General features: G+C 43.7%; 1 protein-coding gene across 3 annotated transcripts in view; it reads right to left on the bottom strand.

The window, feature by feature from the left end:
- The window catches only part of CLSTN2 (calsyntenin 2), a 592242-nt gene that overhangs the window by 368342 nt on the left and 205630 nt on the right, over window positions 1–18270 (bottom strand). The window lies entirely within an intron of this gene.

Here is an 18270-nt window from a genome sequence, read left to right as displayed (position 1 = left end):
TGACAATTCGACCTCAGACTTTTGGCTTCCAGAACTGTGAGACAGTAAGTTTCTGTTGTTCTAAGCCACCCAGTTTGTGGTACTTTGTTAGAAGCAAATGAATACAAGATAATGTAAAGTCAGTCAGTACCAAGACTTGTGCCAGGATTGGTGTAAGAGTCCCATGTGACGATCTGATCTGGTGAATACCCTATTCCTGTCAATTCCACCTATGTAAATAGCTACATGGCCTCCGGATTGGTCTTCCAGTAAGAAGTCTTGTCCCCACTCCAGTCCATCCTCAACACTGGCATTAAGAGTGATTTTTCTAAAATATTAATCTAATTCTTCCACTGTGAGCTCCTTGGTTTGCCTTTTTATTCCCCCACATATCCTCACAGAAGTCTGGGTGCAGAGTAGTTAGCAACCAAACAACAGATAAGAGGGAGCCCTAGAGCAATCAGAGGTGTCCCAGTGCCAATCCTCACACTTGGCTTCACAGTTTCAGAGATGTTGTCACATACGTGATGCTCCCCACTGCAACTTGCAAAGTAAGTGTGATCATTATGAAAATGATAAAAGAAACTACTTTCACAAGGTGTGACTTCCCCAAGATGGCCACAAGGTTAACAACTAATCATTGTGAAAACCAAAACCTTTTTCATACACTGTGATATTCAAAAAGTGCACACACACATAATACATGTTATGTACATTATACTACATAACTCACATTATAATATATTTTATATACACAATGCATGTGACATATTTTTTCAATAGCCATGGCAAAACAAGAGTTTATACACAGATTTAAGAACAGCTCAGTTGCAGCTTTCCCCTTCCCACTCCATCACGCTTCAAAATGTCAGTGAAGAGCTGTTCCAGGATTGGTGGTGGGCTCCACCTGGGCTGCCATTTTGCTCTCTGTCTCCCATTCCACAGCAACCACGAACTAACTGAGAGGCAGTTTAGTGGGGCAGGGACATATGCATTGCTGTTCTCAGGTCTTGGCTTCTGAGACCTATTCTGGTGATTGAATCACACCCAGGGCAGAGAGCTGCTCTGCCTAGAGCAGGTATTAACGGGCTGCAGGCGCATCCATGCTCACTTGTTGGCATTCAAACCAGTGCTTCATTATGGACTGTGGAAGAATTACAGCCACTCTGGGCTGTCCCCACACTCCTGTGCTCTTTTATTAGCCATCAACACAAATGCAATGTAAATAATTTGCAACTGTTGGGAGAAACAATTAATCTTTTTTTTCCCTTTAATTAAACCTAGGGGCCTATTCAATTAGAAATGTGTACAGAGGATATGCCAGGAACTCATCTAGTGTTTCAGATTCATGTGCCACTTGGCTCAGTGGCAGACAACGGAATCTAGAGTCACAGCGCTGGACTTCAGTGTCTTGGCCACTTCAGGGCTGGTCCTATACGAGTCAGCTGGCCTCAGTATCTCAACTCTGCCACCTGTAAAATGGGGAAGAAGGGGTTGCCATGGGGTTGTCGTGTCATTCAGATGTCCTGGTCAGAGCACATAGCCTCTGACATTTCATTACCCAGACTCACCCCCTGCTCTCTGGGCAGTAACAGTGTCTGAAGGAGAAGTGCTTTGTTGCCCCTAAAGTTGAGAAGTCAAGATTTCTCCCTCATTAGTGGGGATGGGTTTATTTCCTTCTACCCACAGGCCTGCCTCCCTTTTCTCCTCTCTATTACTACTACAGTTAGTTGAGTACTTATTGCATATTAGGCATTTGAAATACATTAATTAATCCTCCCAACAAACCCACCAGATTAGACTTTGTATCTCATTGTGCAGGTGAGGAACTGAGTCTCAGAGGGGTTTAGATGCACCCTTTTTGGAAAATAAGATGGTTCATATCCCTAAAATTTCTTCATTTCTCTCCCACTTTTTAACTTTCTTTAGATCTATCTCAAGTTTTGTTTTGTCAAGGTTGATAAACATTTGCATTTTGATGAGTAATTAACTTAAAAACTAAATCTTTGCTTTGAGTATAGATCAGATCCTCAGGGTTGCAAACTAATGACTTACACTGACATAATTTTGACCATGAGGATACCATTCATGGCTGAGCCAAGTATTGTGTCAAGGATTACTTTTCCTTCTTAGTGGTCCAACAGTCATTTCAAGAACACCATTCCTTGTATTCAAACCAATTGGATTCTTGATTCTTTCATACCATCTAAAAGCTGAATCATACTCCATTTTTACTTGCATCATATATGGAACTAGCCTTCTTTGTATATTATTTGTTTTCTGAACTTAATGATTGTCTTTTGATTTCCGTTGAGTAATGAAACATAGGACTTCTTCCTCACATCCCAACAATATTATAGCTTTTTAATCATTCCATCTATTACTCATTCTTTATTTGTAAAGTGGAGATACTTACTTCATAGGAATATTGTGAAAACTGTGTGATCATTTAGGCAAATCTACTACCCCTGATGTGACAAGGCATTCAAGTACCCTTAAGTCCCCCTAGCTCATCATGCTTCTGAGTGGTTGAAGTGTGGCCTTACACTCTCAGGGGATGCAGCCCAGCTTCACTCATTCAACAAGTATTTATGGAGTACCTAAAAACATAGTCTGAGCATTGGCATTAAAAGGGGGTTAAAATGTCCCTGAAAAAAGCATTTGACAAAATTCAACATCCATTCACAATTAAAACTATCAGTGAATGAGGAGTAGAAGGAAACTTCCCCAATCAGACAAAGAACTTTTATAAAAAATCTATAGCTAACATCATACTTAGTGACTAAAGAGTGAATTTTTTCCTACTCAGATTGGAAATGAAAAAGTAAAATTGTCTTTATTTGCAGAGAACATGATCATCAATAAGCAAATTCTATGAAATCTACAAAAGTACTACTAGAACTAATAAATAATTTTATTTATTATCTATGTGTAGAAAGTCAATATATAAGAATCAATTGTATTTCTATGTTCTAGAAATAAATAATTGGAAATTTAAATTTTAAGATATTAATATATCTTGAAAAAGCATGAAACATTTAGGAATGACTTTCACAAAATACATGCAAGATCTGTACACTGAAAACTCTTAAGATATTGCTGAGAGAATTTAATGAAGACCTGGAGAGGTCTTAGTGGAGAGATAGACACTTTTCATGATTTGGTAGGTTCTATATGGTTAAAATACGAATTTTCCTTTAATCAATCTATAGCATTAATGCAACCCAAGTCAAAATAATAGCAAAACTGTTTAAATGGATAAGCTAATTCTAAAATTTGTATGAAAATGAAAAAGACCTGATATAGCTAAGACAATTCTGAAAAAGAAGAGCAAAGTTTGAGGACTTATACTACCTGATGGTAAGACTTGTTGTAAAGCTACACTAATCAGGATAGTATAATATTAACATAAAGATAGACATATAGATCAATAGAAAGAATGAGAGTGTAGAAATAGACACACAAAGAAATGGTCAATTCATTTCTGACAAAGGTTCCAAGATAATTCAATGGGGGGAAAATAGTCCTTTCATTTAATGCTGCTGGAAAAATTGGATATACATATTTAAAAAGAAAAACTTCAATCTTACTGCACATCATACACAAAAAAAGGTCTCTAAATAGATCATAGTCCTAAATGTAGGAGTTAAGATTATAAACCCTTTAAAAGAAAGCATAGGGAAAAAAAACCCTGAGTAGTTAGGCAAGGATTTATTAGAAAAGACCAAAAGAGCATGAACCATAAAAGATAAAGTTGATTCATCAAACTTTACAAAAATTATAAATTTCTATTCTCAGAAAACATTCCTAAGAAAATATTTTTTAAAAGCCACAGACTGGGAGAAAGTTTTCAAAAACATATAGAGGAATTGTTCCTCAAAAGACTAAAAATAGAATTATCATATGACCCAGCAATCCCACTCCTGGGCATATAATCAGAAGGAACCCTAATTCAAAAAGACACCTGCACCCCCAATATTCATAGCAGCACTATTTACAATAGCCAAGACATGGAAACAACCTAAATGTCCATCAACAGATGACTGGATAAAGAAGTTGTGATATATTTATACAATGGAATACTATTCAGCCATAAAAATGACAACATAATGCCATTTGTAGCAAAAGGGATGTCCCTGGAAAATGTCATTCTATGTGAAGTAAGTCAGAAAGAGAAAGAAAAATACCATATGATATCACTCAATATGTGAAACCTTAAAAAAAAAAAGACAAATGAACTTAAGTATAGAAGAGAAACAGACTCACAGACATAGAATACAAACTTGTAGTTACCAGGGGGTAGGGGGTTGGGAAGGGACATACTGTGAGTTTGAGATTTGTACATGCTGACAGGTATAAATAGAATAGGTAAACAGGTTTATACTGTATAGCACAGGAAAATATATTCAAGATCTTATAGTAACTCATGGTGAAAAAGAATATGAAAATGAATATATGTATATTCATGTATGACTGAAAAATTGTGCTATACACCAGAAATTGACACATTGTAAACTGACTATCTCTATAAAAAATTTTAAAATAAAAAATAAAATAAATAAATACTAAAAATATATATAAAGAACTCTTGCAACACAAAAAGACAATTTGTTAAAAAAAAAAGGAAAAATTTGAACACACCCTTCACTAAAATGAATATATGAGAATAAATAAGGACAAGAAAAAGTGTTCAACATTAATCGTTGTGGGAGACGTATAAATTAAAACCACTGTGGGATATTACCAAATCACCGCTAGAATGGACAAAATAAGACTGACAATACCAAGTTCTAATGAAGATGTGAAGCAACTGAAAGTCTCATCTATTGCGGGTAAGAATGTAAAATGATACAGTCACTTCAGAAACAGTAATTTCTTTTAAAATGACTCAGCAATTCCATTCCTAGGTTTTACCCAAGAGAAATGAAAACATAAATTACACAAAAATACTTGTAGGTAAATGTTCATAGAATCTTTATTCAGAATAGTGCCAAAGTGGAATGGCCATTGACCAGTGAATAGATAAACAAATTGCAGTATATCCATATAATGGACACCTACTCAGCAATGAAAAGAAATCAACAACTGATCCGTACAACAGAATGGATGCAGCTCCAAAGTATTTCACTGGTGAAGTGAAAGAAGTCAGACACAAAGGACTATATGCTCTTTGCTATTTGGGGTCGGGGGATAGCTCAAGTGGTAGAGCACATGCTTAGCATGCATGAGGTCCAGGGTTCAATCCCCGGGATCTCTATTTAAATAAATAGATTAAAAAAACCCCAAAAACTAGATGCTGTTTGATGCCATTCATATGACATTCAAGAAACTGTCAAAGTTGAAGGATGGATAACCGGTCAGGAATTGCTAGGGTCTGGGGCTAAGATGCCGTTTGCTTGCAAAAGGGCACAAGGGAACTTTCTGGGATGATGGGACTGTTCTGTATCTTGATGGTGGTGATGGTTACACCTCCATGTGCCTTTGCTAAAATTTACCAATCTGCACATTTAAAAAGAGTGAATTGTATTGTGTGTAAATTATACTTCAATAAATATGGGACAAGGACCAAGTCCTCATCCTCAAGGGATTCTCAGGCTAGATCCCCAATTCTAGGGATCCATGAGAACCAGTATAGTAAGAGGCAGGCAAGAAGAGGAAAAGCGGAGTTCTATGGAAAATGATGAGAAGCACCAACCCAGCCATGGTAATCCAGGACTGCTTCCTGGAGAAAGGAGTTTCTAAGTCATGAGCAGTAGGAATTAAACAGGGATACAAGATACGGAGGGTCCCAGGCAGAGGAACACTGTCCCACAATCAAAGCATCTGGAACTCCATGGGGGGAATGGGAATAGTTAGGTTTGGTTAGAGAACATAGTTTGAAGTGCAAGGCCAGCCAAGGGGCTGGACTGATGGGTATCTTCTACATCAACCAGGGAGTATTGGCTTGTACAGAATCATCCAGGAGCCGCTTCCAAACCCTGGCTTCAAAAGACACTAGAGAACCATCACCTTTTCAGAAAGAAGCAATAGGTGTTGATGCTTGTGGCTTGGCTGTAATTTCTTATTTAATCTCTTCCCTTCCCTGTCAAATGTTTTGTCTTTTTGTTCCAATAGACCGAGGCCAATCAGCTCATACTTTGCTCCATTTGGTTGTAACTTTAGAAGAACTGATTTTTATCAGTTCTTCACAAGATAATGTCCATGTTTACTGTAAAATTCCTCTCGAGGCTGAGCTGTCTCATCATGCCCTCTTAGGACTGCTTCTTGACTCCATCTTGTCTCCTTTCCATGATGTTTCAGCATCTGGAAAATGCCTGTGTCTTTGCACTCATATAGAAGAAACACCAGTGTGTGATATTTCTGCTCCATTTACAGAGAAATTAGGTCTTGCCACCCAATGCGCCTTTAACTAGAACACAGATGTGAGCACTCCTTGGTTCTCTTTGCTTCCACTTACGAAAAAAATGCATTAACACTCAATCCTAGCAGCAGGGACAAGTGGCTGATGACTCACCCTTTCAATCTTTCTGCTTACATCCTACAGTTGACCCTCTGGCCATTGCTAGCTCCTCAAGCCTCAGAACTCCAATACTTCTTCCCGGATAAAAGTGAGTCTTGAGTAGAAATGTACCATACTGATTGCAAAATGCTCCAGTGAGGTTAACTACACCCTAGTGAACAGGTCATTCTAGCTGTCAGACTGTTCTTTTGCCTGTCATGGCCAATTTCCCCTCCTGACTCAATCCTCTGGTAGAGCTACCGAGACCAGGGTGGACATCCAACTCCTGGGGGAAATCCATACGTGGAGCAGGCTGGGCCAATTGATTGGATCCTTGAGCTTTGATTTAAGAGGCCCACAAACTACAATGATTTGGAGGTGGGCACTTGAGCTGAAAGTTCAGAAGCAGTTGGGGCTGGCGTTCATGCAACGATCAGGCAACGCTGAGGAGGGAGTAGGAAGCTATTAAAACCAGAGAAAGCTAATCTGCCAGGAGACAGAGGATTTTGAAGCCAGCATGCAGAGAGAAGAAAAGCACCCCGAGCAGCTATGGAGGATACAGAGGCTGGCCCCCACCCCTGTTCTCTAGTCCAGACCCTGCTCACCCTTCCCAGCCTTGCCAGCCTGCCATGGGGTGTCTGGGGCTGCCAAGTGAAGCCTTTCAGTAGTTCTTCCCCCAACCACCATTTTTGCAAATTTGTACTAGTTTGAGTGGATGTCTGTTCTTGCAATAAAATGATTCCTAACTACAATAATTGTAATAGCATTCTTTAAAGTATTTTTATTCCCTGTTTGGGAGTGCAGGTGAGATAGGATCCAGGTCTATGTGGAGGTAAGCCTGCCTAAGGGCAAGTCTGGTCCTTTGCTTGCCTGCCTCCCAACCACAAGACCAACAAAGCCACCCAAAGACCCCAGTCCCCTCCATCACCCAGGCCTTTGCGCTCATTGTGCTATCTACCCTTCTCCTCACACTCCCTTCTCCTGGCTCCTGCCTATTCATCCTTTCAGATGCAGCCCCAGCCCCACCTCCTCCAGTGGTCCTCCTCTGCACCCCTCATCACCCTCCACTGCCGGCTCTCATGCTATAGGTCCACTGTGTTGCCATTAGCTGTTTCCTTGTCCTTCCTTCCCCCTCTTCCGGGAGAGGGAGCACCCTAGTCACAATGATGCCCACAGGTCCTGACAGAGTGCCTCATGGATAAATGAGGTGATCACACCTTTGCCTTGCTGGCACTTTCAGTGCCTTGCTGGCACTTTCAATTAGCAGCGCTTTGATTCCTATGAGCAGATATTCCTACATCACCCAAATAGAAAGAGGGCGTGCCTCACAAAACAGAGGGTGACATTTGCCATCACTTAATTAGAGGCAATATATATATCTCTTGCTAGAAGTACCAATTAGAGAGTTTTAAATGCAAATCCCATGTGTGTGACTCACACATGCAAAGATTCACAGAAGATGAGGGTTACATTATATTGTTTTAATTGGGTTGAAAAAGCATTTCAGGAAAAAGCTGGCTGAATCATTAATCCTTAACTTCATGATGGCTGCTTTCAGTGAGGGTGGACCAGGGCTTACCTTCCCTCCTCCCTCCTTTCCTGCTATCCATCTATCTATCCATTTATCTACCATTCCTTTTTTTTTTTTTTTTAATTTCCTTCCATCTGCCATTTTCCAACCAAAAATACTCAATTGTTTAGAGTGTGGGTTCTCTCAAAGTCATTAACTCAATTTCCCCAGCCTGGGGTGAACCATATGCCATTATCCCATTGGGTACTGGCACGTGGGCCAGGAGCAAGGCTACAAAAAAACTGTGCACTGGGGTATTGTGTAATCTTACAGAAGTGAGATTTTTCTGTTGTCTCTACACAAGCTTTCCAGATAAAGCCAACTGCCCAAAGCTTGCCTTAAGACAGACCCCGAGATTAGGTGCAAGGGGTACTAGGTTTAATGTAATAGTTCTGACACTGTGTAACCAACAAGGCATCTTGGCCAAGTCTTTAAATCTTCCCAGACCCCTGCTCACTCTCCTTTAGAAAATGGAGTAATACCAACCCCACAGAGTTACTAGGAGGAAGATAAAATGGGATTCTGAGTCAGAGCTGACTCAGTGCTGATGAGCACTGCATGTGTCCCCAGTAAAGGCCCTTGGTTTGATTCTGAATCTCAACACCCAGAGCCCGTGGTCAGGACCCAGCTGGGACCCAGTGTGCCCCAGATAGACAGTGCCCAAGTCATGCAAGGAATCTATTGGTGGGCTGGGAAAATCAGATTAAGTCTGTGAAAAAGACTGGGAGCCAAAATCTTTTAGAATAGAAGAGGGAAAAACGACTGTGATGGTTTAATGCTCCCATTCAGTTGCTAGAGCCAACTTTTTTCCACACAAAATGCCTAACCTACTGAACAACATTATTGGACTGAAGTGTGCACTAAATTGTTATATCTGTAATTCCCCAAGATTGTTATGACTTCAATATCTCATCCTTCACTGCATTTTAAACATCTTTAACCCCCTAAAACCAGCTGGTAACTTACTTCGGAATTTAGGCAACTAGATGTAATTGTTCACAATTCTTTCTGCAATTGCAACCACAACCACGACGTAGCTAATCAGGAACTGCCACTCCTGAGGGTCTACTGTGTGGTGGTCTCTACGGTTGTGATCGCATTAACTTTTCACAACTGCCCCCGTGGGAAGGTTAGGTGGGCTCCATTTCCTCATAGAGGTCATGGAGGCTCAGGGAGCTTCAGGAAATCATACAAGGTCATGGTCTTTTATGGAAGAAGTGAGGTTCCCACCCGACTGGGTCATTCCTCCCCCTAATCAGAGATCAGTGGAGTAGCACACATTTGCTTCCATCTCCTGTAGGTCAAGCCTTGGACTGAGTGCTCTGAGTGGGCACAGGGAGACCAGAGAGCCAAGATTGAACCAACTGGAGAACAGTCAGAGTTCTCAAGGGGAACAGAACCAAAGGAGAGAGACACAGACATAGACATAGACATGGACATATATGTATGTATATATGTGTGTGTGTCTGTAAATATATATAAAAGGAATTGGCTCACACCATTGTGAGGGCTGGCTAATCTGAAATCTGTAGGGCAGCCCTGCAATTTGGAAGCTCAGGAAGGAGTTTGATGCTGCAGTCTTGAGGTAGAATTTCTTCTTTTCTGGGAAAACTCCCTTTTGCTCTTTATTAAAACCTTTCAACTGATTGGGTGAAGCCCACTCACATTATTGAGGGTAATCTCCCTTACCTAAAGTCAGCCGCCTGCAGATGTTAACCACATCTCCAAAATGCCTTCACAGCAATACCTAGATTAGTGTTGAATAACTAGATACTACAACCTAGATAAACGGACACATAAAACTAACCATCACACTCACTGGAGAATTTTTTTAAATGCTATATTCAAAATGAGTGAGAAGATTGGATGTGACAGTATGAATTCCTTTTAACTTCAGACAGAAACACCAAGCTTTTGTTTCTTTACTGGCAAACTAAGAAATAAAGCCTTCGTGGCTTTTGCTATCAACTTTGTTTGACAGGGTAGCAAATGCACGATACATTTTTATTGCAAATTCCATTTCATGCCTTAGATCCCCAGATGTACAGAACAATGAGTGGCAATTATCTGGTTTACAGTAAATTCACTGCAAAAGGCTCACCTGCTTCTTAAGGCTTCGAGAAGAAAGCACTGGCAGGCCAATTTCACTTCTTATTTATATGGACTGCTTTCTGCATTTCTCCAGCTCTGGCTTCTTCTTGGGAGGTTGTGGGATATCAGAGGTAGAGGGTAGGCAAGGAAAGCCTCCCCTCCACTAGCACCAAACACACAATCATAATAAAGCTGTAATCCGAATACCCGGCATCACCCTCCTGATCAGCCCTGAGTATCAGGGTATCAGACAAGACGGTTCCATTTCCATTCAAATGGAATTGACTGCACCCCCACCTGCTCCGCTCAGCTCAGCTTAGGCACCACTGACTCAGGGAAGCCTTCTCCAACCCTCCTTCCTCCCCTCCCCTAAAGACATCCCCTGGGCTGAATCAGGTCTCTCTCCTTGTCCTCCCACAGCCCCCTGCCTATCCTTAGCCCATCAAGGACAAAACTGGGCCGTACATATCTTTTCAGTCTTTTCATTATCAGATGGTGGGCAAAGATGCCGCGTCTTTCATGCCTGTATCTCTAACCCTAGCACAACAGCTCTCAAAGTATGTCCCAGGAACCCTCTGGAGTCCCTGAGACCCTTTGAGAGTTTCACAAGGTCAAACTTATTTTCATGAAAGTACTAAGATACTCTGCTTTCTTGGTTCTCATTCTCTCTAGAGGAGTTTTCCCGAGGCTATATGAGAGGTACCACCATAGACTGACTCCAGAAACAGACATGAGAATTCAGCTGTCTTCTATTAAGCCAGACATTTGCAAAAATGTAAAACAATGGCACTCTCCTCATTATTTTAAAATTTTGGATACCATAGTTATTTTTAATTAAAAAGTATGTTATTTTTGTCAATATGTGACAGATTTCTTATTATTCTTCACTGAATTAATAAATATATATTAGATTTTGTCATTAATGCAATAAATGGCAATAGATATTATCCACAAAAACAAAAGCTCAGAGGTCACTAACAATATTTAAGGGCGGTAAATTGTTTTGAGACGGAAAAGTTTGCTGTGTGACCTGGCAAAGAACTATAGTACGCTCTATTCATATAGGAATAAAGAGAAAAGGTGCAAGCAGAGGAACAGAGTGGAGAGAGAACAGAGAGGCAGAGCTGAGGGAGAAAAGAAAGGATGTCTGAAGTCGTCAAGGCCAGGCTCACAGAATCAATGCTTAGCTTCAGCTCAGTTGGGGGAAGTCCATCAACGCAGTGAGAAGATCAGCCCTTTCTCTGGTTCTGGTTGTGACAGAAAAGCTGCTGGTTGACCGAGTAGCCAGCACACCAATTGTTGTGTTAGCATATAGGTAACAGGGCCTGTGACTTTTCTGGAAAAAGGAAGAGGAGCATCCTCTCATGCTGTAGGAACTTGAGTGCACGCTGTCAAGAGAATAATCGTCTGAAATCACACTCCTTATATCACTTGCAACCTGGTTGGAGGAAACGCCATAAAAAGAAACAAACTTCATAAATCATTCCTGCAAAAGGCACCAGAGGTTAAAAGCATCGTGATGAATTTCTGAAATAAATCTGGACTCGGAATTTTCTGAGTGTTTGGCAGGCAACTATTGTATCTCAACAGAGGAATCATGATCTTGACAATTTTAGAGGGTAAATCCATGCTTAAGGGATCAATTTCTCCTAGAGGTAAATAGAACAGGTATTTGGCAGCTGGAAGAGTCAGTGCATTAGGCATCCTTCCCCCACTCCACTGCCAAATGCATGGGATCCCTGATCTGACAATCTAAGCACTCTGGAGCCTGGCACGTGGCAGGTGCTCAACAAGTGTGGTTAGAAGATCAGTGAATAAATATGCTCTTATTGCTTGTGTCAATGATCTGTAAAGACCTATATAGAGTGAATCCTCCCCAAATATAAATTCTCTTAACCGATTTCTGGTTTGGACACATTTACTTCTGAATAACTCTGGTTGATCAAGAGAATGTTGGTCTCCACATATACTAACACTACTTCTGGGGATTACTGAACAAGGAAGAAACAAAGGAATAAAAAGAAGAGGATGGATGGACAGATAGATAAAGGAAACAGATAAAGGAAACTGGCAGGAGATAAACACCTGCCTGAAACCATTCAGCCTGGAAAGAGAATTCCATGGATTTCCATGGAACTGAAAAGGTCCCAGGAGGAAAAGTGCCTCCTGACTCATGGAATCAGATTGTCACAGGACATTTGGTGGGGAACAAGACATGCATATTATCTGTAACAGAGCACACAAATGTACTAGCAATTAACTGATTTAGGGTTGGGAAAGTCTAAAAGATTCTTATGAGCACAGAAAGATAAATGGAATTAATTGTGCAGAGCTCATTACATTAAATTTAAGATGGGTACCGTGCTATTGATAGTGTATTATTTGGTGCGCTGCATATTAGTGAAAGTGGAGATATTTACAAAAACTGTTACATGTTAATTCTCAGTATCATTTTCTCATTTCTTTTTTTTTAAATGAGGATTGAATTTCTCAACAGTGATGCCTCCTCCCATTGTGCATTTCCAAGAATTCAATCCACATCACAAAGGGCATGGGCAAGACCTCCCCTGCTGTCCCGCTGGCATCTGGTAGGATTAATATAGCCTTTGTCCCTTTGAGGTTAGCAAGGTGTGCTAGCCCAGGTTCTTCAAGAAGCAGATAACAAGACCCAGGCTGGGATTAAACGTGCAAGAATTTTACAAGGGAAAATGCAGATTAGACCTTGGTGCAAATGTAATTCCAGGAGAGAGAAAGAAAAGGTTGGGTAAAAAAGCTTCAAACTGTCATGCAGTCCACGTGGGTCTCTACAAAGCCAAAGCCCTCAGGCCTCCTCAAACTCAAGTCAGCAGTCAGAGCAGTCCCCTGTCCCCCAGGAGCGAGTCTGCCTTGGTGCCCCCAGGACCCCCATACTCCACAGGAACAGCCCGTGGAACGTATGGTCTCCGAGCCCAGATGTTTCAAGTCCCAGCCCCTGGCTTTGTGAGAAAGAAGGGCAAGGATGTTCAGTGTTTGAATCTGAATTACCTGCTCTTTTTTTAAAGATGAGTCCCTGACCGGGTATAACCTTCCATCCCCATTCAAATGCTCAGGGAACGCTCACCTCTGCCTGCCACTTGGGAACAGGAAGCAACTTTGGATTTCCTCCCTGGACTTGCTCCTCACCTCAAGGGCACCATCTCAGAAAACGGCACCAATATTACTGCTGAAGCAAAAACCTCAGGAGGCAGCTTGATTCCTGCTTTTTCCAAACCAACAGTCCTTTCCCATCCACACAATCCATCACAGCTTCTGTCATTTCTACATCAACAGAGTAGAATGCAGCTGCCTTCCACCTGCCAACATCCTACCTCCAGCCAATACCATCTCTTGCCTGAACCCTTGGAAGAACCCTCAAAATTGCCTTACTGTTTTCTCCTACAATCCCTTTTCCACAGAGCTTCTGGAGTGATGGTTTCAAAAACAAAATCTGATCATAAAGCTGGCGGTGGCCATTTCTGCTTAGACCCTCTCAAGGTGGCCCGCCATGCTTAGAATAAAGTTCAAATTTCTTCTCATAGTCTATAAGGCCCCCTCCTGACTCATCTCCCACCACTTCCATCCCCCATGCCCCAGTCACACTGGTTTCCTTTTTATTCCTCAAATTCACCGAACTGAGTCCTACCTGAGGTCCTCGCACTAACTGTTCCACTGTGTGGAATGCCTTTCCCCTGTGGCATGACTACTTGCTTCTCATCACTCGACCCTCGGCTCAGACTTCAGATCCCTTTCTTGAAGACCTCATCTCAACTCTCCCTGCCCCCATAACCCAGCTTCTCTTCTTTTCATCACAGTGATCACACCCGAAATGACCTTTCGTAAGTCTTGACTCAGTAATTGTGTCTCTGGCTCCTCCAAATGGAAGCCCTGTCTGTTCTGTCCGTCACCATTTCTCCAGGGCTGAGACAGTGCCAGGCCCATGGTAGGCACCCATAACACATACATGTTCAATCAGTGAGTGGGCTGGCACCCAACGTGACTGTGAGCGAGCTCAGGGAAGTGTCTCTCTGGCATTCGGCCCCTCTTTTAGAGCCCTTTCCTGGCTCAGCTCAGCTTCCTCTGGAAGCCTCACTCCCAGACGCTGCTCTTGCTCCCCTCCCCGGGCTGCCATCGCAGCCCCCTGCTCGGCCTCCCCACTGCCCCCCGGGCAGCCAAGGTGAATGATGCTCAGACTCTTTCTATGTCAAGTTTCTCATTTTCATCCAAAGAGAATCTCAGAGCCCCTAAGGCCTTTTAACTTCAAAAGGATGGAGCTCTCAGAGAAGGAGAGCAGGGGCAAGGTGACGATTTTTAAGAATGGCTTCTTTGATTCACCTGTGCCTTGATTTCCTTTTTAACCCTGACCCCCAAACACTGGGGTGCACCAGCCCTCATAGCTCTTTCCACAGCACCCACTGCTTGAGCTGACGGAGACCACTGAGCAGGGCTCGCCCCATCACCGAAGGGGCAGCCCTGCTCCGCCCTATGGCTGAGCAGCATGCCAAAGCCCCCAGCCAGAGCTCTGGCCACATTCCCACCACAGGTAGGTGGCGCCAGCTCTGAGGAGTGACACAATCAAGGGCAGAGCACTCCCCCGCTTCTGAGGAGCATGACTTTAGATTGTAACTGCCTGGCAGCCCCTTGTCGTCCCTGTGCCAATGGGTGCACCTGCTCCTCCACCCCTACATCTCTATAAAGCAGCCTCTGTCTGCACGGTCTGAGCAACAGGGTCCAGATTTAAAGCTGAGAGGAGCCATGCAGGTACCAGAGTGCCAGGAACCGCTTTCAACAGTGGAGGCTGAAACGTCGTCTCCTCTACAGGAGTCTAACAAGCCTCACACCATGTCCTGGCACGCAACTCTGAAACCCTCCCAAACCAAGCTCTGGGAGACGCCGTGCACACCAGGCAGGCTCCCAAGCTCCGCAGCCAGTGCGGCCCCGGTCACAGGTGGGTCAGGCTTCTTGGGGAACATTCGAGTTGAAGTCAGTGTCCGGGAGGCCAGTCCTTGGCCCCAGGGCCTGTCTCTAGGGTTTGGACATGCCAGGCTCTCTTTTAGTATCTCTTGGATTCGTGAAGCATTTATGCTTGGATGGATATGCAGATTGTCTCCAACTCCACTGAGCATGGAGCAGGAGAAAACGGGATTTCCCACAACGCAAGGGAAGGGAACTAGCTGTAAAGCGTAGCCTTATGATGTGAGGGCTGCTTCATCCTGGGGGTTGAAAGGGACAGGAGTTTCATCTCCCTGAAAATAACTTTCAAAAGGGCTTCCACCCACACACGGGGCCGGACTAATGGAATGTTAACACCAATGGCCCGTGCATACCGTGTAATCCCACTAGCAACGGTTTTATTCAATAAATGTGTATTTAATAGAGTCACTTGTAAGTGGGAGGAATGATGCTAGGTGTTGGAGGTACAGCACTAAGCAATCACACTGGTTATTAAAGTGGGACCAGTGCTGAGACGGGGAAGTGTGAGGTCCTATGAGGATGACCTTTCTGAGGCTGTTGGAGGGACCAGTCTTCAAAAGTGACAGGTGAGCTGGGACCTGACAGCTGAGAGAGACTGAAGAATGTTCCCAGGAGAGAGAAATGCATGGGGAAAAACTCGGAGAGAGGCACAGCGTGGTCCATTTGAGAAGGAACTACAAAGAGACAAGGAAGTGTGTGTGCAGAGGAAGACAAGGGACGGCCTCTGCTGGGAGAAGCTCCCAGTAACATAAGAAAATGAGAACAGGATTCAGAATTCTAACGCTGTGATTGGGTAGCTCAGATGTAATTTTGTAGGAACTTCAGAGGAAGGGGAGGTCGATAATGACCTTCAGGAGGTCAGGGCTGGACCACAGCTGGGTCTTGCATGATAAGCTGGTTAGACAGAGAGATGAAGGAAGGTCAAAAACCTGGGTATCCACCTCCACGTCTCCCTTCTATCTCATCTGTTAGTACACTTTTACCATATATATTGTATAGAACGACCCTCATAGAAACATCTCCTGTGTCTGCTTTCCATCCCCACTGCAGGCCACTGCCCTGGAGTGTTACAACTGTCTCTCGTGTTGTACCCACCAAGGCATCCTCTCTACTGCAGACAGGGTGGCCTGTAAAATTCAGGTTGGATCACACCACCCCTGTCCCTTCCTTCTAGGATCACACTCCCTAGCCTGGCACACGAGCCTCTCATTGTGATCTCCACTTGCCTCTGACACCCTGAGCTACTTCCCATTTCCTGGGTGAGACCTGTTCTCCCTCCAGCCCTGCCCTCACTCCAGCCCTGCCTGAGCCCAGAGCTTCTCTCCCACCCATTCCCAGGGTCTCTGGGGGATCCATGACTCTTCCTACATGACCTTATTTCATGGACCAAGAGTCTCCCCAAGCTCCACACTTTCCTGCTGCAACCACTCATGTGTCTCTTCCACACACACTTAGAAGAGAACCCTCCTGAAGCTACTTAAATCTGTAAATGACTGTCCTCTAGAAGTTTGTCGTTCCATCTGATCTTCTGAGGTCAAGCAGCTAAATGTTGCTGAAGCATTTTTTGAGCACCTGCTCTGTTTCCAGGCCCATGTCAGCCACCAAGAGAGGCACAGGGGCAGGCATGGACCTTGTGTGGATCACAGTCTAATGTCATGACATCACTGCAAGCAAGGAAGCCCTTTCTAAGGTGCAGGAGCCACCATGTAAAGCTAGGTCAGTGTTGTGCATTTGACTCTGCTGTTGCCATTCTTTGGTTGTCATCAAGGTTTTCCACGGGTGGAGCAGCTATCCTATGTGCCAGGAACTGTACCAGGTTGTGGCAGGTGGGGCTCCCTGGGAAGCAGACACTAAGGCAGAGTTTTAGTGTGCAGGATGTTTTGTTCGGTGTGGCCCTGGGATCACAGCTGTGGATGAGAAAAAACAGAAGGAAGAAGGGCAGAGGGAGAAGTTAGCAGGGCCCATGAGCCCTGGCAATGCTTTAGAATGTGAATGGCCCTTTCCCCACTGTCTTGGGTTGAGCTGAGATGGACAGGCCTTCACTCTCTTGCATTCATCAGGCACTGGATGGGAGCCACCCCAGGGAGGGATTTAACTTCGGGCAATGTGACTCTTTACAGCTGAGGCAGGGCCTGAAGGGGCTGACTGCTGACAGCTATTTCTCCCAACGGTTCTCCCAGCACCTGGGGTAACAAGTACTTTACTGAAGGGGGATCTGAGTGGAACATCTCAGGGTTCACCACACAGCTGTGTTCCATGTCTCACCTTGGAAATCCACAACAACTCAAGAAGTAGATATCACATCCATTTTACAGATGAGAAGCTGAGGCATAGAGAGAATATCTCTTGACCAAAGTTCTACAGTTGGATTTGAACTCAGTTCTGATTTCACAGCTTATGCTTCTGTTACCGTGCAATGTTCATTCCTCCCTAACAAGTGGGTAGGGGCTCAAAGTACGCCCCCTCCCCTATGCCAGCCTGGGCATACAGTGGACCATTAGTATAGCCTCCTCACTGAAATAACCAGGAGGACAGAAGCAGAAGCAGTACATTCAAGTCAGTCCAGACATACGTGGAGCGGACCACCATGTCTGCTCATCTGTACCTCTGTTGTGGGGACGGGGTCTCATCTAAGCCACATTCAGGACCCCAGAAGTCGGTACCAAGACCTGGACTCATGGGTGAGGTTGTCCAACTTAAAGAAAAATACAGGAAGCCCAGTTAAGTTTGAGTTTCAGATAGATAACAAACAATTGGTTTAGCATCAGTATGTCCATGAAATATCTGGGACACGCTTCTACTAAAAAGCCATTTGCTTTTTATCTAACATTCAAATTAACTTTGCCCAGTATTTGACCTGTTAACCTTACTTACGGGTGAAGTGGGAGGCATCCCCCTATCCTTGAGATGATTTCAGTGATACGAAAGCTTCCTCAGACCAAGCTCTCTTCCAACCTGAAATCCATTTTCCTGCACCCATAGTCTTTCATTGCACAGTCAAAGCTAATGCACCCCTGGGAGAGGGGACCCATGAGCTACACTCATTCACCCTCGAGGTATCACTGAGAGCAGGTGTCGGGGCACACACACAAGAGAACGCAGATGGGAAGGAGGGAAGCCAGGAGTGGGCATCACTCGGGTG

Source organism: Camelus dromedarius, chromosome 2 (assembly GCF_036321535.1).
Source record: "Camelus dromedarius isolate mCamDro1 chromosome 2, mCamDro1.pat, whole genome shotgun sequence".
Taxonomy (NCBI): Eukaryota; Metazoa; Chordata; class Mammalia; order Artiodactyla; family Camelidae; genus Camelus; species Camelus dromedarius.
Note: the sequence above shows the minus strand (reverse complement) of the source record. Positions and strands in the feature narration are given on the sequence as shown.